The sequence below is a fragment of the Oryx dammah genome, unplaced genomic scaffold, assembly GCF_014754425.2.
Source record: "Oryx dammah isolate SB20612 unplaced genomic scaffold, SCBI_Odam_1.1 HiC_scaffold_3, whole genome shotgun sequence".
NCBI classification, from domain to species: Eukaryota; Metazoa; Chordata; class Mammalia; order Artiodactyla; family Bovidae; genus Oryx; species Oryx dammah.
The window spans coordinates 5,910,649-5,928,290 of NW_024070187.1; the positions used below are offsets into that span (position 1 = coordinate 5,910,649).

Below are 17,642 nucleotides of genomic sequence, written 5' to 3' on the forward strand. Positions count from 1 at the left end.
TTCATTATAGGGCTCCTTTTTATAAAGTTGAAGGATTACAGTAAGAAAGATAATCAAAGAATAGATGACTTTTGATACAGAAAACCACTGTCACTCTACAAATGGAGGAACTGGAGAAGATGAGACTAGAAAATTTATTAAACACAAAATAAAATAAAGTAATAAGGACAAACTGTACTACCACCGCCCCCAAAAAACAAATTTTAAGTAACTTTCAATGTTTGTATCTTTTTGCTCAACTTCTTTATGTCCAATAAAGAACTGTGCTTTATTTATTCTGGCTGTTACTAATCACTAGTTTCCAATGGTAACTAATTAGAGAAAAACAAAGAATGCATATGTATCCAGAATACAGAGTATGAACGTGAAAGACAATGGCTTATGGCAATCTGCTTTAAGACATGATCTTCAGAAGAAATGTATGCCAAGGCAGGTATCACCTAACATTCCTTTGCCTTGACAAAGCCCCAAACTGAACTCCTGCTTTACCTCTATCTTCTTCCCCATCTTAGCTGATGGTAACTTCATCATTCTAGTCACTCAGAAGAAATAATCTTCGTATCATCTTTGACGCCTCTTTCCTGAGTATCTCAGACAGAATGTGCCCAATTCTTACCACTTCCTCTTCTACTATTCTAGACTTTGCCAGCATCAGATCTTTCCTGGATTGCCAAATAATGTCCTAATTGTCTCCTTGCTTCTACCATTAACTGTTACAGTCTATTCTCAAGATTAGACATAAAACTTCTAAAATTAAATGATAAAGCCATCCCTCTGCTCAAAACTTTTTAATGGGTCTTTATTACACTCAGATTAAAAATCAAAAGTCTTTACAATGGCCTGCAAAGCTTATACTACCTGCTAAAAGTAAAAACGCTTTTTTCTAAACTCACACCACTTCTGAGCCCAGATGTGTGTGTTTTTACACAATAAGCAATTCTCTAATTCTCAAAAGACACTACAATTTAACTCGATTTGACATTACTGGAGTTAGTATCAGATTCCACAAGCCAACGGCTCAGTTCCACCAGACTGACTCCCCATTTCAGACACCAACAACAAGTCCCAAGTAGTCACCCGTATTTCTGATCAAGCACCAATAAGTTAGGGGTTCCCTCCAACCTCTGCCAAGGATTCAATTAACTTGCCGGCATGACTCTGGAAAACAGCTTACCTGAGTGGATTTCAAGTTTATTATAAAAGGACACAACTCACAAACAGTCTGATGGAAGAGCTGCACAGGGCAAAGAATGTGGGAAGGGGCAAGGAGCTTCCACACCCTCTCAAGAACACCATCCTCCCAACACCTCTGCAAGTTCACCAACCCAAAAGCTCTCCAAACCGCTTCAGTTAGGATTTTTTAATGGAGGCTTCATTGTGTAGCCATGCTTGATTAAATATTTGGCCACTAGTGAGTAGCTCAACCTCCACGTCTCCCCTCTCTGGAGGTTTGTGTATATGTGTATGGTGAGGAGAAGAGGGTGGAGGGCTGAAAATTTCAATCCTCTAATCACATGGTTGGTTTCGTGGCAATCAGTTCTCACTCTGCGGCTAGCACCCAGTCACCAACACACATTTATCTCAACCATAGCCAGCTCAACACACATTTATCACCTTGCAGATTCCAAGAATTTTCGGAGCTGTATGCCAGGAAACAGGCAGAGACCAAATATACATTTCTTCTTATGTAACACCGGCCCATCTTCTCACCTCTAACTCCATCCCTAACTACTTTCCCTTGACATTCTCCGTTTTCAACTTTATGGGCCTCCTCATTCTTCCTGAACAAACCACGCGAACTCCTGCTCTAAAGCCTTGACGCTCTATTCCTCTGCCTGGAATACACTTCCTCTTGATACCCACATGACTTCTCCCTGGCTCACTTCATGTTTGCTTTGCTCAAAAATCACCTTCTATGTGAGGCTTATACTTAAAATTGCAACCCACTCCATATTCCCAATTCCCCTTGCCCTGCTCTTCTTTTCTCCTTGGCATTCTCTACCAACTATGATAGCATACAACTGACTTATTGTTTTTTATCACTGTTTATCATTGTTTCTCCTCCCAATCCTCTTAGAATATAAACTGAATTCCAAGCAACTAGAACAATACAAAGTACATTGTAGGCAGTCATTAAATACTTACTGAATGAAGCTCAGGAAATAAAGCGAAACCTCAATCAACAAACCCTATAAAATCAACAAAGAGGGCCGAGGCATTAAAGGTATAGGACAATTTCCCACCACTTGGCAGCTAGTGTCAGTACTATACTGACAAGGAGGTAAGATTATTTCAGGCCTATACAGCAGTACCTTATAAGAGGAAACATCTTCTAGGGTTCAAACAGACTGCTCACCTAAAAACAGGGAGGGCCATCACTAGAGGGCCAAGATTTTATTATGCAGGGTGAGTTTAGAAGAAGATAAAGCACAAAGTACCTGGTTAACAAAGAATGCCCTGATGGGTTCTTGACAAAAATGGAATTCATGTTCTGATACTGACCTCATGATTTCCAATTATTCTACCTCTGAAAAATTTCCACCAACACAGCATATTACTCAACTACTTAATCATTAAAAGCAAATGAATTCCATTATTTATAATTATAATCTATATTAAAAAGTTCACAGAATTATTGTAAGAATCACAAACCATGTCTAAAAGAACTAATAAATGCCCAAAACATGGCAAGCACTCAGTAAAAAGGCAAGCTAACTATAATGACAGCAAAAACACAATCTTTGATATAAAATGATTTTTAACAATAAAAAAAAACACATTTGAGGAAAAAGTACAAGCTGTATTGATATTTTACATCCCATTTTGTTCTTCCTCCATTTCTTTAAACTGACGTATCAATCTTGACTAAAGACTTAATCCAGATTAGTGGCATCAGATAAACTGTACAATGAATTATTATCTTCCAAATTTTAAAATATATTAAGTCATTCTTAGTACAAAATAAGCAGTTTCATTTGTAGAGCTATCCTACTTTAAAAATATGAAAACTTCTAATTCCAAAAAACAGTTTGGGAATGCTTCACTTTACAAGTGGATTCACCACAGTATTATTTTAAACATTCATTTACGAACTGAGCTAGAGAAAGAGAAATGAGTTACAATGTTAGAAGGCAATGCATCAGAAATAAAGTGAAAGCAATTCTGAAATAACATAAGCAACAGAGATTTAATTTAAAAGAATTCAACCTATGTACAACTTCTCAGAAAAATTCAAAACTTCCTTAATGACAATTTTAATTCATCAATAACACGACAACCATGCAGCCATAAACAATGACTAGCAACTTTTCTGAAGTAACTCATGTAAAATAAAAGTTCTTCAACCATACGCAATGGCTTGTAGGATGTTGGGGTATGTCACGGAACACCTTTGATGGCAGCCTATAGACCCCTTAGGATGATGTTTGTAAAAACATAAAATATAATTCATGGGATTACAATTTAAAAAGGACAAAAAAAGTGTATGAGTCCCAAGAAAACCAGTTACATTAAAATTCAGTTCTAATCATAGACCACAGTTTGAATCATCAATCCTCAGTTAATAAAAGAACTGCTGATAGAGGACATGGATTAACTTGGGAAAGCAAAGAAGAAATACTTTTGCCTAAATATTCTATACATGTAGTATTCCTAGTATTTAAAAAAATAACTTGCCAAGATTAGGATATTATATAGTTATTTAAAGTTTAAATAACCTTTGAAAGTTTTTATCTCTGGTAGAACATTTCTTGTTCCTACTGTGCACATACTATAATGCAAAATATCAGTTTCAGCAGGAAAATAATTTGTGATTTGACTACTGAATGTGTACATTACCTTAAAACAGAATTTTCATTTTTGAACTCTTTGTCTGGCTAAAAAAAACTTCTAAATCATTATCCCCAAAATATCCTGGTACTGCACAGTTTAAAATATACACTTGACACTAAATAATGGAAAAGATCTTGAATCACAGTATTTACTAAAGTCGTTGTTTTTTGATTTTTTTAAGAAAAAGAATAAACTAGGTGAGAAATAGTGCCCTTCCGCCATTAAAATAGCTTTCTTTGAAAAAAAAACCCACTTTTTTGTATCTTCTAAAGAAAATATTAATAAATGACTATTAGTGTCAAGTTACAAGAGCTATACAAATCTACCTACATTTATAAAAACATTTTTTTAGTTAATAGGGAAAATGAAAGATCTGTTCTTGGTTGCTTATTTTTCACACTGTAGGAAAAAATACACATAACTAGTGAGTTGAGTAGAATAAATCACTTTCATGTTTTATTACTAGTCATTGTGAACCTAAACAAACTGTACAGTGAGTTCATTTTAAAAACGAATAAAATTTAAAATAAAAACAAAAACCTTGTTTCTTCAAAGCATAACTAACTCCTTTCTACAGTGTGTTTGTCTATTTGAAATTATGACAACGGCAGATAAATCATATATTACTTTTGCAATATGTTTCATTTGTTTTCATTTCTCTTTGCCTAGACCATCATCATGGAACTGAAAAGAATAAAACATTAAACAAGAAGTATTTATTTATTTATTTATTTTCCAAGAAGTATTTAATATTAACTTAGCCAAAAGTTCATTTCAATCCAAATTTTGTTAGGAATTTCTCCTTCTTTTAAATACTGAGAATTACGAACGCTTTTCCTTAAAGAACATTACTAAAAGTGAATCAGACCGTAATCACAAAGAACCTCCTAAATTTAAACATCCCTCAGAAATAGCCTTGAAAACTCACTGCAAAAAATACATATTTTCTTCCAGATAAGGAAACGTTTGGCAAACTCTTATCTAACAAATAAAGCCTTGCAGTACATTTGCAAGCATTAATGAGGCTTCGCACTGATGGAGAAAACCTTGTCGTGGAGTAACAAAACCTCAGAGCACGCTCAAATTGCAGGCTTCAGAAACGCTCTCTGCCACACCTGTGCAAGCACTTCCTGTTCTCCAAAGATATTTAAAAGTTGTTTGGTAAATGTCCCGTTGGAGAAAGAAATGGCAACCCACTCCAGTATTCGTGCCTGGAAAATCTCATGGACGGAGGAGCCTGGCGGGCTACCAGTCCCAAAGGGTCGCAAAGAGTCGGACAAGACTGGGCACACACCAGACCACAAATGTCCACTAAATCGCCATTTAGAAGCTAAACATTAACTTCATGAATTACTACTACTAAATCACTAAATAGTACTAGTACCACTCAGAAATCACCAGTCCGAAGAGTCTCACGAATCATCTCTTCTCCAAACAGAGCAACAAAACCTCTTTAAAAAGCGGCTGCTCGAGAGGCAATGGCTTGGATAGTGAGGGGCAGGCACCAGGTAAGCGTAATATTCATAATTCCAAAGCACTAAGCGACCCAGCAGGATCCCAGGTTCCGCCTCTGGCCAGCCCTCAAACACAGCAGCAACAACCACAACCCAGTAAGTACAGGACCTCCTCCCAACGCGTTCGCCTCCAGCCTGCCCCAAGGAACCTCCGCCAGAGCCTGGACGCGGCGGGAGGGCTGCGTGACCTCCAGAGTCTGCCCCGAAGCGGGTGCGGGCGGAGGTCGGGGGGCAGCGAGGAGAGACGCCGAGTCTGGGACTGGAACGAGGGTCTTCCAGTCAGGCCCGCGGAGGTCGCAGGTCTCTGGATCTCCAGCCAGGGACTAGTTTCGGAGACTTACCTTGAGCTCTGCCCTTTTAGCGAGAGGGACGTGCGGTCCAGGTAGAGAAATATGGGCCTTCTACCGCCACAGGGCAATCTCCCGCTGGCCCAGCTCCGCGTCAAGCTGACACCAGGCTGACACACCAACAGCTGCCACCGAAACCGAGGCTCACCGGGAACTGGAGCAGAGGCGACTGGTCTCCGCCGCCCAGACCGCGACCCAGCGAGTGGAGCATGCGCACACGCCTCACCACCCAAAGGCCAGTCAGGCCAGTGACACCTGCGATCAACAGGTCCTGGGAGCCCCGCCCAAATCCCCGCCTCACCCTCGCCCCGCCTCCTTGAAGCTGACCCCGCCCTCAGGCTCCAGGAGCTGGCTCCGCCCCCACACGCGATTTCCCGGCTTTCCGGACCTGCAGATGTGTGTTCCCGCGCGGGTTCGATAGGGCTGGCGATCCAGTTGACTTACTCTGAGCCGCGAGATCCCGCGAGAGCAGGGAGTTGACCATTTTTCTTAAGGTGGGAGTGGAGCGCTGGGGTTAACTGTTGTTCGAGAAAGGAGGCTGCAGGTTGGTTTTTGTGCTATAGAGGGAAGAAAGGATTAGTTCTTCAGGTGGAAGTGGTTATTCCGATACTCTTGGTCATTTATTTATTCATTATTTTCTAAGCTCAGGGACACGAATCCAGCACAGACTAGGCTTTAAATTATTATTACCTCAGAGAAAACGACCTGTATCGCTTCGCCTCGAAAACCTAGGCGAATTCGCAGTTCTGTTTAGCTTTCTGTGAATCTTTACAGTCTGTTTGCAGTTAAATGATTTACATTGGCTTGAATGTATATTCCCCAACTGGTTGTTTCGTGACTATTTAATAAAATGAAAGGCTTAATAAACATATTGACCCGGTTAATGGTCAATTGTGAAAAAAATGTGGCTGCCTCCTTACTCTGCTTTCAACAGGTTTTAAGTTGCAAGCTGATGTTTGGGAAATGGGCGGCACTTAGTTTTGTAATAACTTGTTTCTTAGAAATAGTAGTAAAAGGAAAACCCACTGTCATCTTTAGTATAGAAGATCCCTCTCAATGAGTAGTAAGGTTTTGGAACTCACTTCAAAGCTGTTGCAGGTTCAACATACAGATTCTAAAAATTGGTTAACTAAACTCTTAAACCTACACTGCTTTCTTAAACAGGTAGGTAACTCTAAATGTCTGTTTGAAGAAACAGAAGGAGGAAACATTTTATATTGGTATAGGCGAGTAGTACCTGTGACTGAATCAAGGAGAATTTGTTGAGCATTTATTGTTCCCTTCACTGAATTGAGCACTGAAGAAAATACAGTGAATTTTAAAATACGGTTCTTGCCCTCAGGAAATTTAAAACTTGGAGAATGAGAAAAAGAACTACATTTAAAAAATAGCACCATTAATTCGCCCTTGCTTTCCCTAGTGCTCCTTTCTCCTGGTTTTGCGACTACCTCTCTGAGGCACTTTAAATATTTTTATTCTTAACTGGGCCCTCTGTGTTCCCAAACTCTCCATTTTCTTGTGTTGTTATTTCTTTTGTCTCCTTGAACAGTCTTTTCCCCACAATGGACTTAGCTACTAGATATCCTGGGCACCTGGAGAAGGAAAGAGGAACCCGGTGGGCTGCCGTCTATGGGGTCGCACAGAGTCGGACATGACTGACGCGACTTAGCAGCAGCAGCAGCAGCATCCTAGGCACCAAGGACTCCCAAATGGATACCTTCAGCTTAGACCCTTTTAAGCAACAGCGTCTTTGGGTGCCATGTGCTGAGTCACTTCAGTAGTGTCCAACTCTTTGCAATCCTGTGAACTGTAGCCCACCAGGCCCCTCTGTCCATGGGATTCTCCAGGCAAGAATACTGGAGTGGATTGTCATTCCCTTCTCCAGGGGATCTTCCCGACCCAGGAATCGAACCCTTGTCTCTCATTTCTTATGGCTTCTGCATTGCAGGCAGTCATATAGGTACTTATGTCCCAAATTGACTTGGACATCTTTTCTGTTCCCTACTCCTAGTGCTGTATCTCTTCCCACCCATCTGGAACCTACACTGCTTTCATTCCCTATTTTAGATAATAGCACCCAGTTGCCCAAATCAAGAATCCATGTGTACCCCTATATTACATTTCCTTCACTTCCTCTGTCCTGATATCAAATTTGATTAATTCCTCTCCTTAAGGATCTCTCAACCCCCGCACCGCTATTAATCTCCACTCTCACTGTCTTAATCTGTCGGCTAATCATCTCTCCTAACTCATCTCCCTTGGACCACTGCAATAGGCTCTAATTATTTCCCACTCCAGTCCAACATCCATGTCTGTTATAAGTTTTCTAACATGAAAATATGATTACAATATTACGAAGCTTTTTTCAGGAGCTCCCCATCTCCTTCAGGACCTGGCCCCAGGCTTAGTCTCATCTACTACTCTTGCCCATTTACTCCACGCTAGCTATATAGAATTCCTTGCTCATCTGTGTTTCTACTAGGTTCTCTCAAGATCTTTTAGGTCTCAGTTGAATACTTATTTCATCCATGGAAACTTTCATAACTTCCTGAGACAGATTTGCCCTTCCTTCACCCTTTTTGGGTTTATTTATAACAATTATGTTGTACTATAGTTATTTCTTTGCAAATGTAACTGACAGAGCACTCTTGAAAAATAATTTGAACTATGGATAATAAAGACTCATACTATCTCCCTGCCTCCTTTCTAGATTGTAGAAGAATGCCTTTCAGTTTACCATGCTCAAGAATTTGACAAAACCGTGACTGTACAGGTTTTTTAATTCTCTAACTTCAAATTTTCTGTACTTCTTGGCATATTTAAGTACTGAGTTTTACATGGTATACTAGGTCACAAGTTAGAGTCAAATGGGCAGTCTGAAGCAAACAGATGAAAAAAAGGAAAATTGACAGTGCACTGTATTTTAGGACAGGAGTTGCTCCCCAAAAACTTTGTAGTTAGAAATGTCACAACATAAGTTTTAACTGTACTGCCTCTGAGAATTACTGTTTGTTCTCGAAGTATATGTGTATACGTTTAATTCAGTAGTTATTTTATTGGGCAGACCTAAATTAATGAGGAAAAACCTCTGCACTTCTCACTGACTTGAGATCATGAAAGGAAAGATTTGGAATGCCAAAGACCACCTTATGTTGTTTGAATGAGGCCGAGCCAAAGTTTACATCATCAGCACCACCACACTTACATGTCTGTTTATTATTCTGGAATGATTATAATCCACATTTTGGGAGATGTACCATCTTGTGGTTCTATTCACCCTATTCACTAATAAGTAGTAGAGGTAGCAGTATTCTATCCTGAGAAACAACAGCTAAAGACACGGCAAACCATGAATGGGCTGGTTAGAATAAAGTGAAATACAGTGTAGAGAAGTTGTAGCTAAATGGCTATCTCAGGATTGGATGTGAGACTAACTCCTTTTTTCCTAATTGCATGAAGGAAATGTTGAAAAGTGTCATCTTCTTAGTAAACTTCTAGAGAACAGGGACTATATTTTTTCACTGTGAATTTCTAGGGCATAGCACAGTGCCTGGCATAGATATATAACAAATGTGTTCAGTGGATGGGCTGAAGAATTAGAAGTTCTGTTAATTCTTTAGAGAATAGAGACATCTGTGTGGACCAGAATTGTTGGGGAAAGCTGCTATGGGAGATCAGATATGATCTTCAACTTGGAAGGTTCACGGGTAGGCATATTTGAAGGCACTGTGGAGGAGATATGACTATTCAAGAGCAAAGTTTTAGAAACAGGAATTAAAGCCAATGAAGGGCTATAATAGGAAGCCTTTTAAGTTCTTGAACAGGATGTTTAGTTTGGAATTATATACGGATTTGTAGGGGAAATTGTAGTGAGGCAAGAAGATGAGCTAAATCAGTACAATTCCAGAGAAACCTTCAGTGATGATGAGGCCAAGCAAAAAATCTAGTCATAATCAACCACTTCCTCTGACTCACATACCAATTTTTGTAACACCATCCTCATACATGGCTTTCCTCCAACCTGTTTGGTTGTTCCTTTTCAACATTTTCAACCTGCTTTTCTCTTACACTTTCTAGATGATGGTATTCCGTAATGCCTGGCCTTAAGACCAGGTTTTATCCTCATGGTTTTAAATATATATTTTGCACATAGCAGCCAAAGTAGCCTATTTTAAATGTTGACATGTTACCCCCTACTTAAAATTGTTCAAAGGCTTACTATCTACATAAAATAAAATCCAAATAGACACCTGAAGGAGCTATTCTTCCTTCCCTAATAGCATCTCATGCTATCAAGGATTTTGCAGTCTTTATTCCCTATGCCTAGAAGCCTGGTTCTTAATGGGGGGTGATATTGTCTCTCAAGGGACATTTGGCAAAGGCCAATACGTTGCTGATTGTCCCAGGGTAGGAAGGGAGTGCTGCTACTGGTGAGGCCAATTCTAAACACCACACAACAGACAAGACAGTCACTCACAACAAAGAATTATATGGTTCAAAATGTCATTAGTGCCAAAGCTGAGAAACCCTGACCTACAATGCCTTCCCCTGAGTCTCCAAGTGGCTGACTCTTTTTTCATCCTCTATACTCTAGTTTTAACTTTGTCTTCCTAGAAGTCATCTTTGACTTAGAACTTCCTGCCTGTCTCTATCACAGTGTTCTGTTTCTTCATCTCATACCACTTTTCACAACCTGTGATTATTTAGTTTATTTGTTTGTCTTTCTCACTATCTAGAAAGCAGATCCAATGAAAAGCCCCTCTCCATCATTATTCTTTCTGTACAGGCTAATACAGGGGCACAGAGTACGCATCAATAAAGAGTTATTTGACGCCTGAATCTGGGTCTACAATATGTCACGGAATGAAAACTTAACAATAAGGCTTTTTCTTCTTTTTTTCTGTAAAATTAAAATATGCAGTTACTGAGAGAACAGATTGAAGACACCTGCAAGGAAGTTGTCATCACTCAGAGTGTCTTCTGGAAGTCAGCTGGTCTGAGGTCAGTATTCAGCTATGCTCCACAAATACCCTTCCTTCCTCAGTAGCTTCTCACAATCAGAACCAAAAGTAGAATCATACTATGGCCAATTTAACTAATGTCTGTGAAGTAAAGAGAATCAGTCAGGAAGGAAAAAAAGAAACAAGGATGAATAGTACCAAAAATGATATAAAATTATTTGATCAAACGAAGAAGTTTAGAAGACCTAATTTTTTAATATGTGCATGTCTTTACAAAGCTATTTCAAAACTGTATTTAGAAGTACCTGGTTAATATACATTTTAATTTTTTTCAATTAAGAAAATATGTACTGTGGACATATATTGCTTTGTCCTTTCCTGCTTTTACCAGTAATAATAGATCCATACCACTTAACCCCAGGATGGGCATAATTCCATGTTGAGCATTTCATCACCAGGATGGGCATAATTCCATGTTGAGCATTTCATCATTTTTTGGCTCTGCTGATTAGAGTATGGGTGATTTGAGCTAATCAGTATTCTTTCTCAGGAGTTTTCAAATTATTAATAGAGCTTACAGGAAAGATCCTTTGTTTTTTTTCTCTGTGTTCAAAGCTATAAAACTGTACGCTCAGAGGTGCTTGTGGCAATGTGCCTTGTCATTTACAGTATCTGGTCTGAAAGAATAAGGCAGCTTTGGAGGAGAGGGGAAAGAGAAAAGTTCCTAAGGGTTCTCTAGCCTCTTGTAAAATAGGTAATTCAGGAACTGAGTGTTCACTAAACTCCTTAAAGCTCTGCAGCATGACCTTTTGTTAAACATCAGAAGATCAAATTCAGTATCCACAGCATCTTAGCCAGCTCTTCCTTAGGCAAAACTTTACTAGCCTTATATTCCAATCTTTCTATTAGCCAGTTAACCACACTGAGTGGTTTAACCAGTAACCTCCTTAATTTTGCTGACTTATTGTCAGCTTAAGCAATTTCATTACCTCTGTTATTTCACTTTGAAACATCCTAATTTTCTTATCTGTAAAGTTGGGATGAGAAATAATACTTATATATGATGTATTTTGATGTTCCCAGATAAAAGCAACTGTAAAGTCTTATACTGTGTTATTATGGCCATTAGTGTTGTTATTACAGTTACCAATACTGCTGTCATCAATGATAATATGTTGCTGTAAGAACCTGTATATTGTTTTTCTTGCTATAATATGTATTTTATTACAGTCTCAGAGATACACAAGGCTTTAGATTCCTTTTGGTCCAGCCTCCTAGTCTCTAAAGGATTATCCCTGACAGTAGTTGTCCAACCTCTGTTCAAATATGGTAACAGCAGTAGAAAACTTGATGTTCTGTGAGACATCCTTTTCTTTTTAAGAATTCTTTAACCACTAAGAAATTTTCATCACAGTGAGTTGAAATGCACCTTCTAGTAATTTCTATACACAGATCTTATTTCTGTCCTTTATAGGAATGGAGATCTATGTTCTCTTTTCCATAAGACACTACTGAACTTTGAAAACATGTTTTGTGTTTTCTAGCTAAAAGTTCTCTCAAAAAATTTTTGAAGGCCTAGTAAAATATTAAACTAATCTGTTCATTCATTCATTCTACTTCACCTTATCCCACAAAGATTTAAAGTAAAGTCTAAAAAATAAAATAAATTCTAACATATAAAACAATGGTCAAACATAAATAAGAAAAAGAATCAGAATCATGAGAAAGTAGAATATGAGGAGAATGTAAAGAGTGAGAATGAAAGAATAGAAATAAGCATGAGCCTGTGGCTTAGTTTGTTTGACTCTGATCTGAAATTATAAGTGAATATGATATTTAAGTTATCAGTGACAGGAAACATTTTTCTGTCATCATCTAAAATGCTTTTTCCTCTACGTCGGCCCTCATCTAAGAAGGCTCTTACCTGTGTTCACTGACAATAGACTCATCCACATGTCCCTGGAAAATGCAGTAATAGGATTCATAATCCATGAAACTGACTTCAGGATGCAATTTTGTTGTCAACTTCTGGAAAAAATATGGTGACCAAAAAAAAAAAAAAACATACTTCTGCAATTAGCATGCTTATCAGTTCAGTTCAGTTCAGTTGCTCAGTCGTGTTCGACTCTTTGTGACCCCATGGACTGTGGCACGCCAGGCTTCCCTGTCCATCACCAATTCTTGGAGCTTGCTCAATCTCATGTCCATTGAGTCCATGATGCCATCCAACCATATCATCCTCTGTCATCCCCTTCTCCCCCTGCCTTCAATCTTTCCCAGCATCAAGGTCTTTTCCAGTGAGTCAGTTCTTTGCATCAGGTGGCCAAAGTATTGGAGTTTCAGCTTCAACATCAGTGCTTCCAATGAATATTCAGGACTGATTTCCTTGAGAATTGATGGTCTGATCTCCTTGCAGTCCAAGGAACTCTTAAGAGTCTTCTCCAACACCACAGTTCAAAAGCATCAATTCTTTGGCACTCAGCTTTCTTTATAGTCCAAGTCTCATATCCATACATGACTACTGGAAAAACCATAGCTTTCACTAGATGGACCTTTGCTGGCAAAGTAGTGTCTCTGCTTTTTAGTATGCTGTCTAGATTGGTCATGGCTTTTCTTCCAAGGAGCAAGCATCTTTTAATTTCATGGCTGCAGTCACCATCTGCAGTGATTTTGGAGGCCAAGAAAATAAAGTCTGTCACTCTTTCCATTGTTTCCCCATCTATTTGCCATGAAGTGATGGGACTGGATGCCATGATCTTAGTTTCTTGAATGTTGAGATTTAAGCCAGATTTTTCACTTTCCTCTTTCACTTTCATCAAGAGGCTCTTTAGCTTCTCTTCACTTTCTGCCATAAGGGTGGTATTATCTGCATATCTGAGGTTATTTCTGTTTCTCCTGGCAGTCTTGATTCTGGCTTGTGCTTTATCCAGCCCGGGAATTTTACATGTTGTACTCTCCACAGAAGTTAAATAAGTAAGGTGACAATATACAGCCTTGATGTACTCCTTTCCCAATTTGGAACCAGTCTGTTGTTCCATGTCTGGTTCTAACTGTTGCTTCTTGACCTGCATACAGATTTTGCAGGAGGCAGGTCAGGTGATCTAGTATTCCCATCTCTTGAAGCATTTTCCAAGTTTGTTGTAATCTACATATTCAAAGGCTTTGGTGTTTTCAATAAAGCAGAAGTAGATATTTTTCTGGAATTCTCTTGCTTTTTCTATGATCCAACTGATGTTGGCAATTTGGTCTCTGGGCCTTTTCTAAATCCAACTTGAACATCTGGAAGTTCATGGTTCACATACTGTTGAAACCTGGCTTGGAGAATTTTGAGCATTACTTAGCATGTGAGATGAGTGCAACTGTGCAGTAGTTTGAACATTCTTGGCATTGCCTTTCTTTGGGATTGGAATGAAAACTGACCTTTTCCAGTCCTGTGGCCACTGCTGAGTTTTCCAAATGTGCTGGCATATTGAGTGCAGCACTTTCACAGCATCATCTTTCAGGATTTGAAATAGCTCAATTGGAATTCCATCACCTCCATTAGCTTTGTTTGTAGTGATGCTTCCTGAGGCCCACTTGACTTCACATTCCAGGATGGCTGGCTCTAGGTGAGTGATCACACCATCATGGTTAGCTGGGTCCTGAAGATATTTTTGGTATAGTTCTTCCATGTATTCTTGCCACCTCTTCTTAATATCTTCTGCTTCTGTTAGGTCCATACCATTTCTGTCCTTTATTGAGCCCATCTTTGCATAAAATGTTCCCATGATATCTCTGATTTTCTTGAAGAGATGTCTACTCTTTCCCATTTTGTTGTTTTCATTTTTTTCTTTGCACTGATCACTGAGAAAGGCTTTCTTATCTCTCCTTGCTATTCTTTAGAACTCTGCGTTCAAATCATTCTATATTTCCTTTTCTCCTTTGCCTTTATCTTCTCTTCTTTTCACAGCTGTTTGTAAGGCCTCCTCAGACAACCATTTTGCCATTTTGCATTTCTTTTTCTTGGGGATGGTCTTGCACCCTGCCTCCTGTACAATGTCACGAACCTCCATCCATAGTTCATCAGGCACTCTATCAGATCTAGTCCCTTAAATCTATTTATCACTTCCACTGTATAATCGTTAGGGATTTGATTTAGGTCATATCTGAATGGTCTAGTGGTTTTCCCTACTTTCTTCAATTTAAGTATGAATTTGACAATAAGGAGTTCATGATCTGAGTCACAGTCAGCTCCCAATTTTGTTTTTGCTGACTGTATAGAGCTTCTCCATATTTGGCTGCAAAGAATATAATCAATGTGATTTCAGTATTTACCACCTGGTGATGTCCATGTGTAGATTCGTCTCTTGTGTTGTTGGAAGAGGGTGTTTGCTTTGACCAGTGTGTTCTCTTGGGAAAACTCTGTTAGCCTTTGCCCTGCTTCATTTTGTTCTCTGAGGCCAAACTTGCCTGTTACTCCAGGTATCTCTCTTGACTTCCTACTTTTGCATTCCAGTCTCCTGTGATGAAAAGGACATCTTTTTTTGGTGTTAGTTCCAAAAGGTCTTGTAGGTCTTCATAGAACCATTCAATTTAGCTCTTTCAGCATTACTGGATGGGGCATAGACTTGGATTACTGTGATACTGACTGGTTTGCCTTGGAGACAAACAGAGATCATTCTGTCATTTTTGAGGTTGCACCCAAGTACTGCATTTCAGACTCTTATGTTGAATGTGATGGCTACTCCATTTCTTCTAAGGGATTCTTGCCCACAGTAGTAGATATAATGGTCATCTGAATTAAATTCGCCCATTCAAGGTAAATTAGAAGTGGTCAAACAGGAGATGTGAAGAGTGAACATTGACATTAGGAATCAATGAACTAAGGAGAAGGCAATGGCACCCCACTCCAGTACTCTTGCCTGGAAAATCCCATGGACGGAGGAGCCTGGAAGGCTGCAGTCCATGGGGTCGCTGAGGGTCGGACATGACTGAGCAACTTCACTTTCACTTTTTACTTTCATGCATTGGAGAAGGACATGGCAACCCACTCCAGTGTTCTTGCCTGGAGAATCCCAGGGACGGCGGAGCCTGGTGGGCTCCACAGAGTGAGACACACAGAGTGAGACACGACTGAAGCGACTTAGCAGCAGCAGCAGCATCAGTGAACTACAATGGACTGGAATGGGTGAATTTAATTCAGCATGATAATGGTTTGAACAAATTATTTCCTCTCTTGGTTCAGCAGTTTAAGTAAGATTGTTTTAAGGTATTTTGTAATGATGTCATTTCATTAGCCAATGTAAGTTTGTGTCCAAAATACTAACTTTTTTGTTCCATTATTTGGTCGTTATGAATTGGTATTAAGGCACGTTTCACAAATTTTAATGCCCTTAGTTTTTTTGGACAAAAATGCTTGTATTACTTCAGCACATCAGCATCTTCATCATCTGTTTCTTTCATTTCTTTAAAACATCCTATTATTTTTTGAAGTTTTAGTCCGTATTTCTTAAGATTTAGTATTCTTCCTCCATTTTTATATTGCCAAAATTAATGACATCTTGTTTGTCTTCAGCTAAATCACTGTGGAAAATGTTGGTGAATGTTGGTTCCTTGACATTCAGTTCCAGCCATAGCCCACATTAACCCCTAGTGGTAGCATTAAAATTATTTAGAAAGCTAAGTAGAGACCGTGTTTAAGGGCAACAAGGTATCATAAAAAGTATGACCTTGGCACCCCACTCCTGTACTCTTGCCTGGAAAATCCCATGGATGGTGGAGCCTGGTAGGCTGCGGTCCATGGGGTCACTAAGAGTCGGACACGACTGAGCGACTTCACTTTCACTTTTCACTTTCATGCACTGGAGAAGGAAATGGCGGCCCACTCCAGTGTTCTTGCCTGGAGAATCCTGGGGCCCGGGGAGCCTGGTGGGCTGCCATCTGTGGGGTCACACAGAGTCGGACACAACTGAATTGACTTAGCATGTAGCATGACCTTTAGATTTGGACAGACTTAGGTTCAATGGCAACCCACTCCAGTGTTCTTGCCCGGAGGATCCCAGGGATGGGGGAGCCTGGTGGTCTGCCATCTATGGGGTCGCACAGAGTCGGACACGACTGAAGCGACTTAGCAGTAGCAGCAAGAGCAGGTTCAAATCCTGACTTTACCATTTATTGTGTGTGACCTTGAGCAGTTAGTAACTACTCTAAAACCTAGTTTCCTCATCTGTACATAGCAGTGTTTCCTAGCTAATCCCTAACTGGATTGCTGTTGACAGGCAGACCACTGCTCTGGGCATATATTTGCTTGATTTTTTTTTTTTTTTCTAGCAGTATTTTGTAATCTGAGGGAAAGAATGAAAAAAAAAAAACAGTGAAATTGCTTGCGTTCAAAACGAACGTATATGATAGAAAGAATGGATAATTAGGGAACTCTCTTGCTCTCAAATAGATGTGTGCTGTGGGGAGGTTAGTTTACCTCTTAACTTTTCTTGATCCTTAAAAGAAGAAATTGGACCACATGATTCTAAATTCTAAAGATGTGAAATGAAGGAGCCTTTTCCCAGTTGTTACCTAATTACAGAATATGTCAGGAACTAAGTGGTTTATGCAGAGTATTTTATTTAACTTTCCTAACAACCGTAAAGTGTTAATATTTAGATATGATTAATATCCTGATTTTATTAGCATGTGAGAAGAGTGCAGTTATGCAGTAGTTTGGGCATTTTTTGGCATTGCCTTTCTCAGGAATTGTAATGAAAACTGACCTTTTCCAGTCCTGTGGCCACTGCTGAGTTTTCCATATTGAGTGCAGCACTTTCACAGCATCATCTTTCAGGATTTGAAATAGCTCTACTGGAATTCCATCACCTCCACTAGCTTTGTTTGTAGTGATACTTTCTAAGGCCCACTTGACTTCACATTCCAGGATGTCTGGCTCTAGGTGAGTGATCACACCATCGTGATTATCTTGGTTGTGAAGCTCTTTTTTGTACAGTTCCTTTATGTAT

General features: G+C 39.4%; 1 protein-coding gene and 1 long non-coding RNA gene across 3 annotated transcripts in view; one reads left to right on the plus strand and one right to left on the minus strand.

The window, feature by feature from the left end:
* The window catches only part of USP53 (ubiquitin specific peptidase 53), a 57,129-nt gene extending 51,281 nt beyond the window's left edge, over positions 1 to 5,848 (minus strand). Inside the window, exon 1 of the mRNA XM_040237383.1 lies at positions 5,687 to 5,848. The gene's annotated coding sequence lies outside the window, so the exon portion shown is untranslated. The remainder of the gene's footprint in view (positions 1 to 5,686) is intronic.
* A 97-nt stretch (positions 5,849 to 5,945) lies between these two features.
* Positions 5,946 to 17,642, plus strand: part of LOC120861681 — a 68,037-nt gene continuing 56,340 nt past the window's right edge. For both annotated transcript variants that reach the window (XR_005720577.1, XR_005720576.1), the window contains exons 1-2: positions 5,946 to 6,236; positions 10,614 to 10,693. This is a non-coding gene — a long non-coding RNA (uncharacterized LOC120861681). The remainder of the gene's footprint in view (positions 6,237 to 10,613; positions 10,694 to 17,642) is intronic.